The sequence below is a fragment of the Rattus norvegicus genome, chromosome 7, assembly GCF_021556685.1.
Source record: "Rattus norvegicus strain SHRSP/BbbUtx chromosome 7, alternate assembly SHRSP_T2T, whole genome shotgun sequence".
Taxonomy (NCBI): domain Eukaryota; kingdom Metazoa; phylum Chordata; class Mammalia; order Rodentia; family Muridae; genus Rattus; species Rattus norvegicus.
Genome location: NC_141540.1, coordinates 24843304 through 24859549, shown reverse-complemented (window position 1 = coordinate 24859549; position 16246 = coordinate 24843304). Strand labels below are relative to the sequence as shown.

General features: G+C 40.4%; 1 long non-coding RNA gene across 1 annotated transcript in view; it reads right to left on the bottom strand.

The window, feature by feature from the left end:
- Window positions 1-11412, bottom strand: part of LOC148004553 (uncharacterized) — an 83514-nt gene extending 72102 nt beyond the window's left edge. Inside the window, exon 1 of the long non-coding RNA XR_015626104.1 lies at window positions 11199-11412. This is a non-coding gene — a long non-coding RNA (uncharacterized LOC148004553). The remainder of the gene's footprint in view (window positions 1-11198) is intronic.
- Between the last annotated feature and the right edge of the window lie 4834 nt (window positions 11413-16246).

The following is a 16246-nucleotide window of genomic DNA, read 5'->3' as shown; positions in this document are numbered from 1 at the left end:
GTCCATGGTCTTATGAAGGTTCATTTCCCCAATGTAGGGGAAATGTAGGTGGTGAGGTGGGAGTGGGTGTGTGAGAGAAGGGAGGGAAATGGGAGATCAGGAAGTGAAAAAAGAGATAACATTTGAAACGTAAATACATAAAAAATCCAATACAATGAAAATAAAATAAAATAAAGTTGTCATTGAAAAATTAAAAGTAAGGGGGTCTTGGAATTTCTTCTTGAGTAGCACAGTCAGGGTAATTAAACAGTTTGGATATTTGTTGTTCTTCAATGAATTCATAGTTTATTGCTTTGTTTTCTTTAAAGATTGATTCATATTAGTTTTATATGTATTGGTAGACTCCATGCTTGTATGTCTGTATATTCCATTCATTCACCAAAAATGGACGCCAGAAACGGTATCAGATACCCTAGGACTGGAAGTACAAGCACTTGTTAGAAGCTACGTGGAACCAAATGCTGTAATCAGGAGGATGAACAAACAGATTTTTTTGAACGCTGAAATACCTCCATTCTAAATTAGAAGTTTTAAACTATATTTTTTTGAATTGCAATAAATACATTCCTGTCCATCACATTCTCTTTTAGAATTGATAATGTTGATAATGAGACATGCTCTTTTTGTCTTCTTCATTAACAAAAGAGAAATAGCACTATGAATTGATGGTCGAAAAACTTGTATTTTCGAGTTTAGTGAACTATTTATGTAAATTTGATTTGGATTACAAAACTGTATCTTCAGATGGTAAAATAGAATATTGGAGAAAGTGAAAATTGTGTTTTTATTTAGAAATGGTTATTTTGAAGTTGCTTGGATGATTAAAGCATTCTACATGAAATGTGTTGGGAGGGAGTTTGATATTACATTCCAAACAGAGAGATTGCCACAAAAAGTTTGTCAGTCTATGCAAAAATACTCAATAAAATTCTGGCAAACCGAATCCAAGAGCACATCAAATCAATCATCCACCATGATCAAGTAGGCTTCATCCCAGGCATGCAGGGATGGTTTAATATACAGAAAACCATCAACGTGATCCATTATATAAACAAAATGAAAGAACAAAACCACATGATCATTTCATTAGATGCTCAGAAAGCATTTGACAAAATTCAACACCGCTTCATGATAAAAGCCTTGGAAAGAATAGGAATTCAAGGCCCATACCTAAACATAGTAAAAGCCATATACAGCAAACCAGTTGCTAACATTAAACTAAATGGAGAGAAACTTGAAGCAATCCCATTAAAATCAGGAACTAGACAAGGCTGCCCACTCTCTCCCTACTTATTCAATACAGTTCTTGAAGTTCTAGCCAGAGCAATCAGACAACAAAAGGAGGTCAAGGGGACACAGATCGGAAAAGAAGTCAAAATATCACTATTTGCAGATGATATGATAGTATATTTTAGTGATCTCAAAAGTTCCACCAGAGAACTACTAAAGCTGATAAACAACTTGAGCAAAGTGGCTGGGTATAAAATTAACTCAAATGAATCAGTACCCTTCCTCTACACAAAAGAGAAACAAGCCGAGAAAGAAATTAGGGAAACGACACCCTTCATAATAGACCCAAATAATATAAAGTACCTTGGTGTGACTTTAACCAAGCAAGTAAAAGATCTGTACAATAAGAACTTCAAGACTCTGAAGAAAGAAATTGAAGAAGACCTCAGAAGATGGAAAGGTCTCCCATGCTCAGGGATTGGCAGGATTAATATAGTAAAAATTGCCATTTGACCAAAAGCGATCTACAGATTCAATGCAATCCCCATCAAAATACCAATCCAATTCTTCAAAGAGTTAGACAGAACAATTTGCAAATTCATCTGGAATAACAAAAAACCCAGGATAGCTAAAACTATCCTCAACAATAAAAGGACTTCAGAGGGAATCACTATCCCTGAACTCAAGCAGTATTACAGAGCAATAGTGATAAAAACTGCATGGTATTGGTACAGAGACAGACAGAAAGACCAATGGAACAGAATTGAAGACCCAGAAATGAACCCACACACCTATGGGCACTTGATTTTTGACAAAGGAGCCAAAACCATCCAATGGAAAAAAGATAGCATTTTCAGCACTTGGTGCTGGTTCAACTGGAGGTCAACATGTAGAAGAATGCCGATCGATCCATGCTTATCACCCTGTACAAAGCTTAAGTCCAAGTGGATCAAGGACCTCCACATCAAACCAGATACACTCAAAGTAATAGAAGAAAAACTAGGGAAGCATCTGGAACACATGGGCACTGGAAAAAATTTCCTGAACAAAACAACAATGGCTTATTCTAAGATCAAGAATCGACAAATGGGATCTCATAAAACTGCAAAGCTTCTGTAAGGCAAAGGACACTGTGGTTAGGACAAAACGGCAACTGACAGATTGGGAAAAGATCTTTACCAATCCTACAACAGATAGAGTGCTTATATCCAAAATATACAAAGAACTCAAGAAGTTAGACCGCAGGGAGACAAATAACCCTATTAAAAAATGGGGTTCAGAGCTAAACAAAGAATTCACAGCTGAGGAATGCCGAATAGCTGAGAAACACCTAAAGAAATGCTCAACACCTTTAGTCATAAGGGAAATGCAAATCAAAACAACCCTGAGATTTCACCTCACACCAGTGAGAATGGCTAAAATCAAAAACTCAGGTGACAGCAGATGCTGGCAAGGATGTGGAGAAAGAGGAACACTCCTCCATTGTTGGTGGGATTGCAGACTGGTATAACCATTCTGGAAATCAGCCTGGAGGTTTCTCAGAAAATTGGACATTGAACTGCCTGAGGATCCAGCTATACCTCTCTTGGGCATATACCCAAAAGATGCCCCAACATATAAAAAAGACACGTGCTCCACTATGTTCATAGCAGCCTTATTTATAATAGCCAGAAGCTGGAAAGAACCCAGATGCCCTTCAACTGAGGAATGGATACAGAAAATGTAGTACATCTACACAATGGAATATTACTCAGCTATCAAAAACAATGACTATATGAAATTCGTAGGCAAATGGTTGAAACTGGAAAATATCATCCTGAGTGAGGTAACCCAATCACAGAAAAACACACATGGTATGCACTCATTGATAAGTGGCTATTAGCCCAAATGCTTGAATTACCCTAGATGCCTAGAACAAATGAAACATAAGACGGATGATCAAAATGTGAATGCTTCACTCCTTCTTTAAAAGGGGAACAAGAATACCCTTGGCAGGGAATAGAGAGGCAAAGATTAAAACAGACACAGAAGGAACACCCATTCAGAGCCTGCCCCACAGGTGGCCCATACATATACAGCCATCCAATTAGACAAGGTGGATGAAGCAAAGAGGTGTAGGCCGACAGGAGCCGGATGTAGATCACTCCTGAGAGACACAGCCAGAATACAGCAAATACAGAGGCGAATGCCAGCAGCAAACCACTGAACTGAGAATAGGACCCTTGTTGAAGGAATCAGAGAAAGAACTGGAAGAGCTTGAAGGGGCTCGAGACCCCATATGTACAAAAATGCCAAGCAACCAGAGCTTCCAGGGACTAAGCCACCACCTAAAGACTATACATGGACTGACCCTGGATTCTGACCTCATAGGTAGCAATGAATATCCTAGTAAGAGCACCAGTGGAAGGGGAAGCCCTGGGTCCTGCTAAGACTGAAGCCCCAGTGAACTAGATTGTTGGGGGAGGGCGGCAATGGGGTGAGGATGGGGAGGGGAACATCCATAAAGAAGGGGAGGGGTGATTAGGGGGATGTTTGCCCGGAAACCGGGAAAGGGAATAACACTCGAAATGTAAATAAGAAATACTCAAGTTAATAAAAAAAAAGTTTGTCAGTCTAATTACATGTAAAAGAATATAGAACAAGGTTGTAAATGAAGCAATGCTTTAGAAGCATTATTTAACTAATTATGGACTTTTTAGACAAAGGGATTATGGCATTTTGATGGAAGCCTGGGACAGAAATTGGACAATTGCCAATAATCTATTGGTGACAGCATGATTTTCACCACTATCATATTGACTGTGAAGTTGAGAAAGTACCTATATACAGACAAAGATAGGAAAGAATAGAGAAGAGAGTAAGGATATGGGTGATAAATCAACGTAAGTGAGATGTATTATCTCAGACATATACCTGATTAACTGCTCTAGGCTTTATATTGGAAAGTATGTCAGTTATTGTGGGATGTTTTGGAAGTGAGAATTTGTAAAACAAAACAGTAGCCTATACATAGAAATCACCATCATGAACCAAAGTTATCCAATTAAGAAATATTCTCCACCAATGTTTGATGGTGAATTTCTTCTGTGTTTAACCTGTACAAGAGTTGAAATTTTCCATCTTGCTGAAGATACTATTCTCTTTATATTTTCTTCTCATGAAATCTTAACAAGTTAAATGATCCCAAGAGTGACTGTAATTGGAACACTGGTGAAGACATGAATAGGACTTGATGATATGTTTTTAGTGGTCTTTTGTCCTGCAGAAGCTTTGAGAATAGATATCATACAACATTACATCAACGAAATGATTTAAATTGGACAGACCAGACTATAACATGCACTTCTCTGGTTGCTAGTACAAGCTTGAATTGAGAGCTATAATGCTGTAACTTATAAACAATCTCTGTTAATAATGAAATTCAAAATTGTGACATTAAACAATTGTAGATAGTACTACACTTTAACATACAGTCACTTCTTTTACACTGACACAATAAAATGTAATTTTTGTGGAGTCTAAGCCTAACTCCCAATGACCTTTGGTACTTCATCTAGTTTTGGCAATTCACGAGAAAGATAATATTGTAATAGCTATTACCTACCATAATATTGAGATGGTCACCTTTTTCCTGCTCAAAAAACAACCCAGACAAATGTCAGAGAAGCTTAGATCATGTGATCTTTCTGATTGTTGTGAATATACCCATGCCAGTTTATGGAGGTGCAGACTATGTTTTCTGTGAAATTCATGGTGCTACATATTTCTCTTGAATGAATTGTATTTTATTTAAATGTTTATACCAATTATAGTTTTGTAAAGATTTTATAACATGGATGGCGTGGTCATGTGGTAACTTCCATTACAAGTAACAGTGAGCATTTAGAAATATAAAATCCTCGGTGATTGAGAATAAATTATTGAATAGCACAAGAGGGCACTAATCAAGTTTCAGTACTGCAAACCCTAGCTTTATAGCCACACCTATTTCGCAAAAACAATGATACTAGATTTAATATTTCATAAACAAATAGCTAGGTCAAAATCTGATTTTTTTCTGTGACTAGCTTATAACTAAATTATCCCATTTAATCTATTCTAAACCCTGCCACCAGGTAGGTTACCGCTCTTTAATTTCATGAGACTTTCTATATAGTATTTGTTTGTTAATCTTCCACTCCTGACTCAGATGTCTTCTCTTTCTCCTTGTTGGATGTCCTACTTTCTAATATAACCTCAACTCATTTGCCATTTGCTTTCTTATCTATCTATCTATCTATTTATTTATTTTTATCCCAAACAATGCCTCTCTTCCCATACACCCTTACACAGTCCCTCCCCCATCCAACTCCTTCTTCTCTGAGGAAAGGCCCCTGGGATTCTCCCAAACCTAGGACATCAAGTCTATGCAGAATTCTGTCACCAGAGAAGGCAGCCCTCTTGGGGAACAGATCCACAGTCAGGGTATAGCTTTAAGGATAGCCAGCACTCCAATTGTTAGGGAACCTATGTTCTTGGTTCAGTCCAAGTATTCTTTTTCATTGGTGGCTCATCCTCTGATGGTCCTAAGGGTCTAGGTTAATTGAATATGTTGGTCTTCCTGTAGAGTTCTCATTTCCAGGCCTTCAATTCATTCCCCATGACTTTTGTAAGAATACCTGATGTCTAACACTGCAGATACGGACCTTATTCCAATAACCATGCAGTATCTCTAGTGAAGGTATGAGGATAACACCCCACCCACCAAGCTTTCAACCCAAAATCTGTTGTCTCTAAAAGAAATATAGGGACAAAGATAGAGCAAATACTGAGGTAGTGGTCAAGCAATAACTAACTTAATGTGAGACCCATAGGCAAGCACCAATTCTTGGCACTGATAATAATACTCTGCTATGATTGCAGATAGAAGCTAGCATAAATGTCCTCTATGAGGATCTATACAGAAACTGATTGAAAGAGATGCATATATCCATAACTTTTTAAAAATTATCGTAAACTCTGTTATTTTTTTATTATTTTTAATTTTTTTACAGTCCAGATCTCCTCCTGGTCTATCCTCCCACAGTTCCTCATTCCATTCCCCCTTTTCCCTGTCTCAAAGAGGATGTCCTCCCAGCCCCCACCCTTAAACTCACTGCCAGGCCTAGCTACTCCCTGGTGTTAATGTTATCCCTGGTGGCTTCTGGAATCCCCTTGTTTCCCTGGTTTCTGGGACATTCTACTGGCTACTAACAATTGTCCACCCCAAACTGCTACATATTTCTATTCATTGTCCTGACCCTCTGTACTTCTCTCCTGTTATTTTTCATCCCTGATCCTGCCCTCACCTTTTTCCTTCCATGCCCTCTCTTGCTCCCTGGTCCATCCATCCCTTTACCTACTATGATTATTTTGTTCCCCCTTTTACGTAGGATTGAAGCATCCACACTGTAGACTTCCTTCTTCTTAAGCTTAATATGGTCTGTGTATTGTATCACGGGTATTCTGAGATTTGTGGCCAATATCTATTTGTGAGTGATTACATACTATGTGTGTTACTTGGTGCCTGGATTACCTCATTCATCATGATATTCTCTAGTTTCATCCATTTGCCTGAAAATTTTATGGAGTCATTTCTAATAGGTGAGTAGTACTCCATTCTGGAAATGTACCACATTGTCTGTATAAATTTTTCCACTGAAGGATATTTGAGTTGTTTCCAGCTTCTGGCTATTATAAATAAGGCTGCTATGAACATAGTGGAGCAGGTGATTTTTGTATATGTTGGAGCATCTTTTGGGAGTATGCACAGGAGTGGTCTTCAAGTAGAACTATTTCCAATTTCCTGAGGAACTGCCACATTGTTTTCCAAAGTGGTTTTACCAGCTTGCAATTCCACCTGCAATGATGGATTGTCCTCTTTCTCCACATCATTGAGGGAATCTGTGGTTACCTAAGTTTTTCAGCTTAGCTATCCTGATTGGTGTGAGATGGAATATCAATGTTATTCTGATTTGTATATCCCTGATGACTAAGGATGTTGAACATTTGTTTAGGTGTTTCATGGCCATTTGATATCTTTCAGTTGAGAATTCTGCATTTAGTTCTGTACCGCAATTTTTGTCATTTTTATATTGGATATCTTTTATTTATTTACATTTCAAATATTATCCCCTTTCCCAGATTCTCATCCTTAAGATTCCTATCCCATCCTCCTTCCCTCTTCTTCTATGAGGGTATTCCCCCACCCATCCACCCACACATTCCCACCTCCTGGACCTGACAGTTCCCTTCACTGAAGTGTTGAGCAGGACCAAAGGCTTCTCCTCCCATTGGTGCCCAACAAGGCCATCCTCTGCTACATACACAGCTGGAGCCAAGGGTCTGTCCATGTGTACTCTTTGGATGGTGATTTAGTCCCTGGGAGCTCTTGTTGGTTAGTATTCTTTTTCTTGTGGGGTTTCAAACCTCTTCAGATCCTTCAATCTTTTCTCTAACTCCTCAAATAAGGATCCCATTTGAAGTTTAATGGTTGGCTGGCCTCTGTATTTGAGATGCGTTGGCAGAGACTCTCAGGAGACAGCTATATCAGGCTGCACTTCTTGGTATTAGCAATATTATCTGTATTTGGTGGCTGTATGTGTATGGACTGGATCCCCAGGTGTGGTAGTCTCTAAATGGCCATTCCTTCAGTCTCTGCTCCAAACTCTGTATCCATATCACCTCCCATGAATATTTTGTTCCTGCTTCTAAGAAGGACTGATGCGTTCACATTTTGGTCTTTCTTCTTCTTGAGCTTCATGTGGTCTGTGGATTGTATCTTGGGTAATTCGAGCTTTTGGACTAATATCCACTTATCAGTGAATGCATGGTTTTTTGTGATAGGGTTACCTCACTCGGGATGATATTTTCTAGTTTCATCTATTTGCCTATGAATTTCATGAAGTCATGTTTTTAATTGCTGAGTAGTACTCCATTGTAAAGCTGTTCCACATTTTCTGTATCCATATCTCTGTTGAGCGACATCTGAGGTCTTCTGAGCTTCTGTGTATTATAAATAAGGCTGCTATGAACACAGTGGAGCATGTATCCTTGTTATAGGTTGGAGCATCTTTTGGATCTATGCACAGGAGAGATATAGCTGGGCCCATTTTCTGAGGATGCTCCAGACTGATTTCCAGAGTGGTTGTACCAGCTTGCAGTCCCACCAACAATGAAGGCGTGTTCCTCTTTCTCCGTTTCCTCACCAGCATCTGTTGTCACCTACGTTTTTTATCTTAGACCTTCTGAGTGGTGTGAGATGGAACCTCAGGGATGTTTTGATTTACATTTCCTGATGACTAAGGATGTTGAACTTTTCTTTAGGTGCTTATTAGCCATTCAATATTCCTCAGTTGGGAATTACTTTTAGGTCTTTATCCCATTTTTAATAGGGTTATTTGATTCTCTGGAGTCTAACTTCTTGAGTTCTTTGTATATTTTGGATATTAGCCCTCTCTTGCATGTAATATTGGTAAAGATCTTTTCCCAATCTGTAGGTTGCTATTCTATCCTAATGACAGTGTACTTTGCATTACAAAAGCTTTTTGAATTTTATTCTCATGTGCATATACTTGTACTTGTGTGTCTGGAAGGAATGGATTGGTTTTGGAAGTATTCCTTGTTTATGCTATACCTTATTCCCTCACACTAGTCTTTGTCCATTCTTGGCTAGCTTTTACTAGTTTCCACTGTGACTGTTTCATGTATGCTGGGATATCAGGTGGATGCCACACATTCATGCAATCCATTAAGTCTAAAATCAGTATTTATTCTTCATTTATCTGGAAGATTCTACTCTTCCAGTACTCTTGAGTCTGAGTACCACAAGTACAAATAACAGAACCTTCATTAAAAGCATTAACTCCAAAAGAAAGAAATGCTTAAACCATTTTATCTTTGAAATTATGCACTCTGTGTAATAATGTTGGATGGGTCTTTGATAATAAAGATATTGATTATCTTTCTCCCTCTTCACTACTCATAAACCAACATGTTCCTTTATTCTATAATCTAACAGAAAAATTTCAACACATGTATATCACCTAAATGATGTTTTCTATGCAATTTACTCCTGGCAGTAAACATTTTCAAAAAGTCAGGGAATGTTTTCTTTGGACCTTGTGTGACTTCAAAAAGTGTTTCAAATCTTTTTCCAGTTTCGTTAACACTAAATGATTCAGAACTGGTTACAAAGTGCAAATGGAATGGAAGTTGATACTCTTCTTTTTTTTCTGCCAGATTTTCTGATTTTTCTAGGACCAACAAGTAATCTCATTAACTTTTAACTATTTATATGGTTTCATGAAAGCAACTTGTATTGGTGGAAGCAAATATCAAATTGACAGCTGTCTATCAGTCCTTTCATTTCTTAAATTCACTTGAAAGCATGAAAGCTTTCTTTCTCCCTCTTCATTACTCATAAACCAACAAGTCTTTCCTTTTATAACCTTACAAAAAAATTTCAACACATGTATATCCCGTAAATAAAGTTTTCTATGTAATTTTACTCCTGGCACTAAACGGTTGCAAAAAGTCAGGGAATGTTTCCTTTGGGCCTTGCATAACTTCAAAAACTGGTTCAAGTCTTTTCCCAGTTTCTGAGACTTGTTCCAAGTATTTATGGCTGCCAAGCAACACAAGGTTAAGGTTTCTCCTCATCCACAGCATGCACTTTTACCTCAGTAAAAACCTCTTCACCAAGGAACTCATCTTTAGAAATATCTCTACCTCTGGCTCTATTATGTCATCCTATCTCCTTCTACTCTTCCCCCCACCATTAGAGCCATTGTAAATGTGATGCAGGTTCTAATATTGTTTTTGCCACATCCTTCCAATATTGGGGGATTATTCTATCTTTAATAGCCCGAGAAGTCAGGATTTGTTTTCTAATCTCCAAATCCATTCCAAAATTAGTGAAACTTTTCTTAATTTTCCTCTGTGCTACAACATCCACAGGTTGTCATTCAAATTCCTGATAACCTTGTGGATGATCATTGTCCGGTGGGCTTTGTTATATAATACCAGATAAAGTTTGCCTTTGAACAAGCTTTGGTTTGTTTTCTCTAATTTTATCTTCTGTCTCTACATAAGTATTTTCCCCAGTTGATACTTTAACTTCCTTCATTAAGATCTGTGCCCAACTTTCATATTTCTCTTTTTATTGTTCCTCCTGTTGCATAAGTTCATGTATTCTCTCTCTAGGCCCTGTTTCCATAATTTTAATTTCTCTTTAAGTTGTAATTCTGATATTGTAGTATCTACCTTATTTTGATTTACTAACTTTAATAAATTTCCTCTACACTCTGCTTTTAAATTTTGCTATCACTTTGCTATTCAGGCCAATCTGTGATTTTCTGCATCTTTTGTTCTAGCATCCTTTCCAGCTCCTGTCTCCAACCTTCGTTTTCTTTTCTCTATCATTTATTTTGACCTGTGAATCTGGTTTCTTTAGTTCCAGTGTTCTTTCTAATTCCCTTTTTCAGGCTTATAATTTTTTTATATAGGGCCCTGTATTTTGAGAAGACAAAATAAACCAAGATAGCTAAATATTGTAATAATGATAACTGGCAACATGTCTATTTTCTTAAAATCCACCCCTGTAAAACTGTTCAAAATATAATCCCATAAAGCCCAAAATATATTGTGTTTCTTATATGTAAGTATCTTGAAACACAAATATATATATATATATATATATATATATATGTATGTGTGTATATATATATATGTATGTGTGTATATATATATATATACAGTCATTTTATAATTTCTACTACATGATCTGGAGCTTCTTGTACCTTTGTCTCTCTCTGCTGTTTTACTCGGTACACTGCATTCTGGCTTTGTTTGGCTCACAGCTGCTGATCTCAGATGGTGGCAGTTCAGCACGGCAAAGACTCTCTCAGTCATAGATGTTCAGATCAGCCCACAGTGCCCGAGAGACTCACCTGGCAAGCCTAGAAGCTATCGGGTTTATTTCTGTCCCCTCTCCACTCCATCTTGAAGTCCACATATGAATGTCTGATAATATTTATGCACTGCCTTGTCCCTGGAGGCTTGCTGCCGCCTTGAACAACCAGAGGCCTGAAGCCATCAGAGACCATAACCTCTGCCTGCAGCCCTGGAAGCCAGTTGCCAGCAAGGACAACCAGCTCTATAATCACAGAGTTCTGCTGCTTTCAGAGATCACCACGCCATCCAATATCAGGAGCTATCATATGGCTAAAAGCCAGCAGAAGCACACAATCAACAAAAGCCAGGGCAACATCACACCACCAGAAGTCCTTATCAGGAATTGCCTTTAGCAGTTTTGGTCACTGTTGCCATGCCAATGGTCATACATTCCCAGAAGACCTTTTGGCTCAATTTGCAGCTCCACCTGTGAACCTTTACTTCACATTCCAAATAAAAGGCAAAGTCTCTGCCCCCTAGCTCTCTTTTTCTCTTCTTTCTCTCACCCCTTCCCTTTGTCTCCTTTCCCATTAAAATCTCACCACGTGGAACCGTGTTGGTGTTGGTTTGGTGTGCTCTTTCCCCATAGATGCGGCCTATATTCTGATATTATTAACAACTGATATCTGATATTAATATCTGAGATTTAAATAACGACATTGGTGGACCCAGTACTCGGCTTCTGATTCCCCGCGACTAAGACCCCTTTCCTCCTTTCCCCCAAATCCCCCATCCCAGCCCGCTCCGGCAACCCCAAGCCAGCCGTGGCAGACACAGACCGCAGCACCGCGGTTCAGTTCCTGCTGCACCGCCACAGCACCGTTGAGCCGCAGCTCAATTGCAATCGCTCGGTCTTCTAAGCCTCCACCGCCACCTTCTGGCTGCTGCGGGACTCAAGACTTCAACCGAGTGAGTTCCAAACAGATTTCTGTTTAAACTGCAGCTCCCTTCTGTGACTGATTTGCTCGCTCCCACCTCCTAAACCCCATGGTTCCACACTCCAGCTACCAGAATGCAGACCCAAATTACGCACATACACCAGTCTATTAGTGGGTTGTTTTTTTTGTTTGTTTGTTTGTTTGTTTGTTTGTTTGTTTGTTTTTAAATCCGGTTAGCAGTGGAAAACTTGCTTTCCAGAGGAAAACCTGGCCAGTCTTTTTTTTTTGCCCCCTGGGATTGCGGATTTCCTTAGCTAACATAACGCTTGATAAAACTTCGATCATTGGGCGGAGTTTCCCTCGAAAGGGATCTCTCCTCATCTCCCCGCCCCCGCCTATTTTTTTTTTCCAGTTCTGGGCTCTCTCAGCCAGTCAGAAAACCAAGGCCTGGGTGGGATTGCTTTCCCTTGGTAGCCTGTAGGTCTTTGAGTGACGATTCAGAAAACCTGGCCTTGGCTGATTTCTTCCTTTGCCATTATGTTTCCCTGGGACGCCGATGGGAATAAAATTGACAACTTCCCCCAATGGGAAATTCGAGGTCATCGACTGTGCCTACACATTCAACGTTAGGGTATCTTTTGGAAAATTTCAAAACTTTAAAATTAACCCCTCACCTACAGACATCAAAACTAATACACCTATGCAATAACGTCTGGACCCAGTGTTCATTAGGTAATGGTTCAAAACAGCCGCATAACGAGACTCTGAATCCCTCAATTTTATGGGATCTTCACAGTTACTGCCAGCACTCTGGTAAATGGAATGAGATTCCTTATGTCCAAGCCTTCATGTTTCTCCACTCTATCCCCTCTTTGTGTTCCTCTTGCAACCCTACCCAACTCCTCTTAGCTATGAAACAAGTACAGGAGGACAGACAGTACAACTATTGACCCAGCTAAACAACCACCTCCTCTTCGCTGCAGGCCTGCCTCCACACTTCCAAAAACCCAGGCCAATGCCTCAGTTCCACCTTCTCGCCAGGTCACTCCAGAGACTTCTCAGGACCCTCCAGAACCCTTTCCTCCTGTGCCAGCTACGGGAGGCTCCAATCTCCCTGCACTACAGCGAGCTTCACGTCTCCCCTTAACCTCTCCAAGAACTTAGCCAAACCCCCAAACCCCTGACTACCAGAGACGCCTGACCCAGCACTGGTCCTTCCACTGAGAGAGGTGGCTGGTGTAGATGGGCTGGTCAGGGTACATGTCCCTTTTTCACTGAATGACCTTTCTCAAATAGAAAGCAGACTGGGTTCCTATACTTCTAACTCATCCACCTTTATTAAAGAGTTCCAGTACATTACCCAATCTTGTAGCTTGACCTTTCATGATGTGCATATGATTCTTACTAATAATTTATTTCCAGAGGAATGCCAGCAGGTTTGGGAGCAAGCAAAAATACATGCAGATGAAATACATCAAACGGATGGGACATACCCTATTGGATCTGAGGCAGTACCTGACCAGGATCTCCAATGGAATTATAATTCCACAGGTGGTATTTTAGCCATAGATAGATTCATAACCTGTCTCCCAGCTGGTCTTCACAGGGCAGCCTTAAAACTGGTAAATTCTGAAAAACTACAAGCGGTCATCTAGGACAAACAAGAGAAACCATCCCAATTTTTACAATGCCTTACAAAGGCTTTATTACAATACACTAATCTAGACCCTGAAAATCCAGGAGGTAAACAACTTCTGATGACCTATTTCTTTTCCCAGAGCTACCCTGACATAAAGGACAAACTTAAAAAGCTAGAGAGGGGGTGCATAACTCCACAGGCAGAAGTCTTGGTGCTGGCCTTCAAAGTGTCCCATGGAAGAGATGAGAAGGTTCACAAACAAAAATACCATATGCTGGCAAAGACTGTCCGACCAGCCCCAGCTACTACCCCGGACTCCTGGCCTTCTCAGGCTAAGGAACCACCAGGGCCCTGCTATAAATGTGGCCAAAAGGGTCACTGGATGAGGGTTTGCCTTAATCCCTGCAAACCAAGGAGGCCATGCCCTAGATGCACAGGTCAGGGGGACATCATGTCCAGGCAACTGTCCAGATGTTTTCCTAGGCTTTGCTATGGACGAATGAAGGGGTCCAGGCTCCCTAGCTCCAACCATGGCCATTACCAGCAAGGAGCCTCGGGTAACTATCATGGTATGTGGGTGGTCTATCTCTTTCCTTTTGGACACTAGGGCTACTTACTCGGTCCTAACAGAATTTTGAGGACCCACATCTCTCTCATGTTTCCCTAGGTTGGGGTAGCGGGACAACCTTACCTTCCTCACCAGACCCCACCACTTAGTTGCACTTTTAGGGGTGTACCTCTCACCCATTCCTTTTGGTAGTGCCAACATGCCTGGTCACCTTGTTGGGAAGGAATCTTCTAGCTAAATTGGGAACCTCCATTTCCTTTGCTCCACCTATTCGCCTGAACCCAAGCTCTGCAGGAGCTCCTCTGCTTCTTCTCCTAGCTAGCCAACCTAGTAACACAGACATGTTGTTTCCTTTACCAGCTTCTCAGGTGGACCCCGGAGTCTGGGACATCCCTCTGTTGCTAAACACCATTCTCCTGTTGTCACCCAATTACTGGACTCTTCTAGGTACATAACCCAAGGTCAATACCCTCTCCATCTCCAGAGCCTTAGGGAACTTAAACCTATCATTTCCAACCTTTTAAGGGAAAAACTCCTTCATCCTACCTCTTCCCCTTTTAACACTCCTATGCTAGCAGTTAAGAAGCCTAATGGAACCTACTGCCTGGTTCAGGACCTCAGAGGCATCAATTCTGCAGTGGTTCCTATCCATCCCATCATGGCTAACCCCTACACACTTCTGTCCACCATACCCTCAGGGACTTCCTATTTCTCAATCCCGGATATCAAGGATGCAATTTTTTAAACTTTTTATTGCTTTTTTTTATTAGATATATTTCTTTACTTACATTTCCAATGTTATTCTCTTTCCCAACTTCCTGTCCATAAGCCCTCCATCCCCTCTCCCACCCCCATACAGGTATTCCTCCCATCCATCCCCCTTACTGCCCCCCCCCATATTCCCCTGAACTGGGGTTTCAATCTTGGCAAGACCAAGGGCTTCCCCTTCTGCTGGTGCCCCAACAAGGCTATTCTCTTCTACATATGCAGTTGGAGCCCTGGGTCAGTCCATGCATAGTCTTTCGGTAGTGGTTTTGTCCCTGGAAGCTCTGGTTAGTTGGCATTGTTGTTCTTATGGGGTTGCAAGCTCCTTCAACTCTTTCAATACTTCCTCTAATTCCCCCAAAAGGGGGTCCTGTTCTCAGTTCAGTGGTTTGCTGCTAGCATTCACCTCTGTATTGGGCATGATCTGGATGTGTCTCTCAGGAGAGATCTATATCCAGTCCCTTTCAGAATGCATCTTTTAGCTTCATCAATCTATATGCCACATGTGGGGCAGGCTTTGAATGGCCATTCCTTCAGTCAGTCACTGCTCTAAATTTTGCTTCCATATCCCCTCCTATGGATATTTTTCCCCTTTTAAAAAGGAATGGGAGCATCCGCTTTTTGGTCATCCTTCTTCTTGAGCTTCCTGTGGTCTGTGGATTGTATCTTGGGTAATTCGAGCTTTAGTGCTAATATCCACTTATCAATGACTGCATTCTCCATCCCTCTAGATACTCGTTCACAGGGCATATTTGCCTTTATCTGGACAGATCCTGACACCCACTTCTCTACCCAACTCACTTGGACTGTTCTACCCCAGGGATTCTGGGACAGTCCACACCTGTTTGGCCAGGCCCTAGACATTTCCACATTCCTTACCACCCTCAATCATCAAGAAAGGTAGAAAGAACTAACCGCTCTTTAAAAACTACTCTTGCCACTTGATGAGAGTAGAAATCTGTGGGCTAGTTCCTTTGAGAAGGAAACAGGAATCAGTTTGTCTATTCACAGTAAAACAATTCACTATATAGCCTTAAAAATCAAAAAAGCCTGTGCTCAGCTGACACTGAAGTAAAGAACAAGTGCAAAAAAAAAAAAAAAAAAAAAAAAACTACTCTTGTCAAGCTGTCACAGGAACTCCATCTAGATTGGGTAAAACTCTCACCTCTGACTTTCTTCAGACTACAAGCTCTC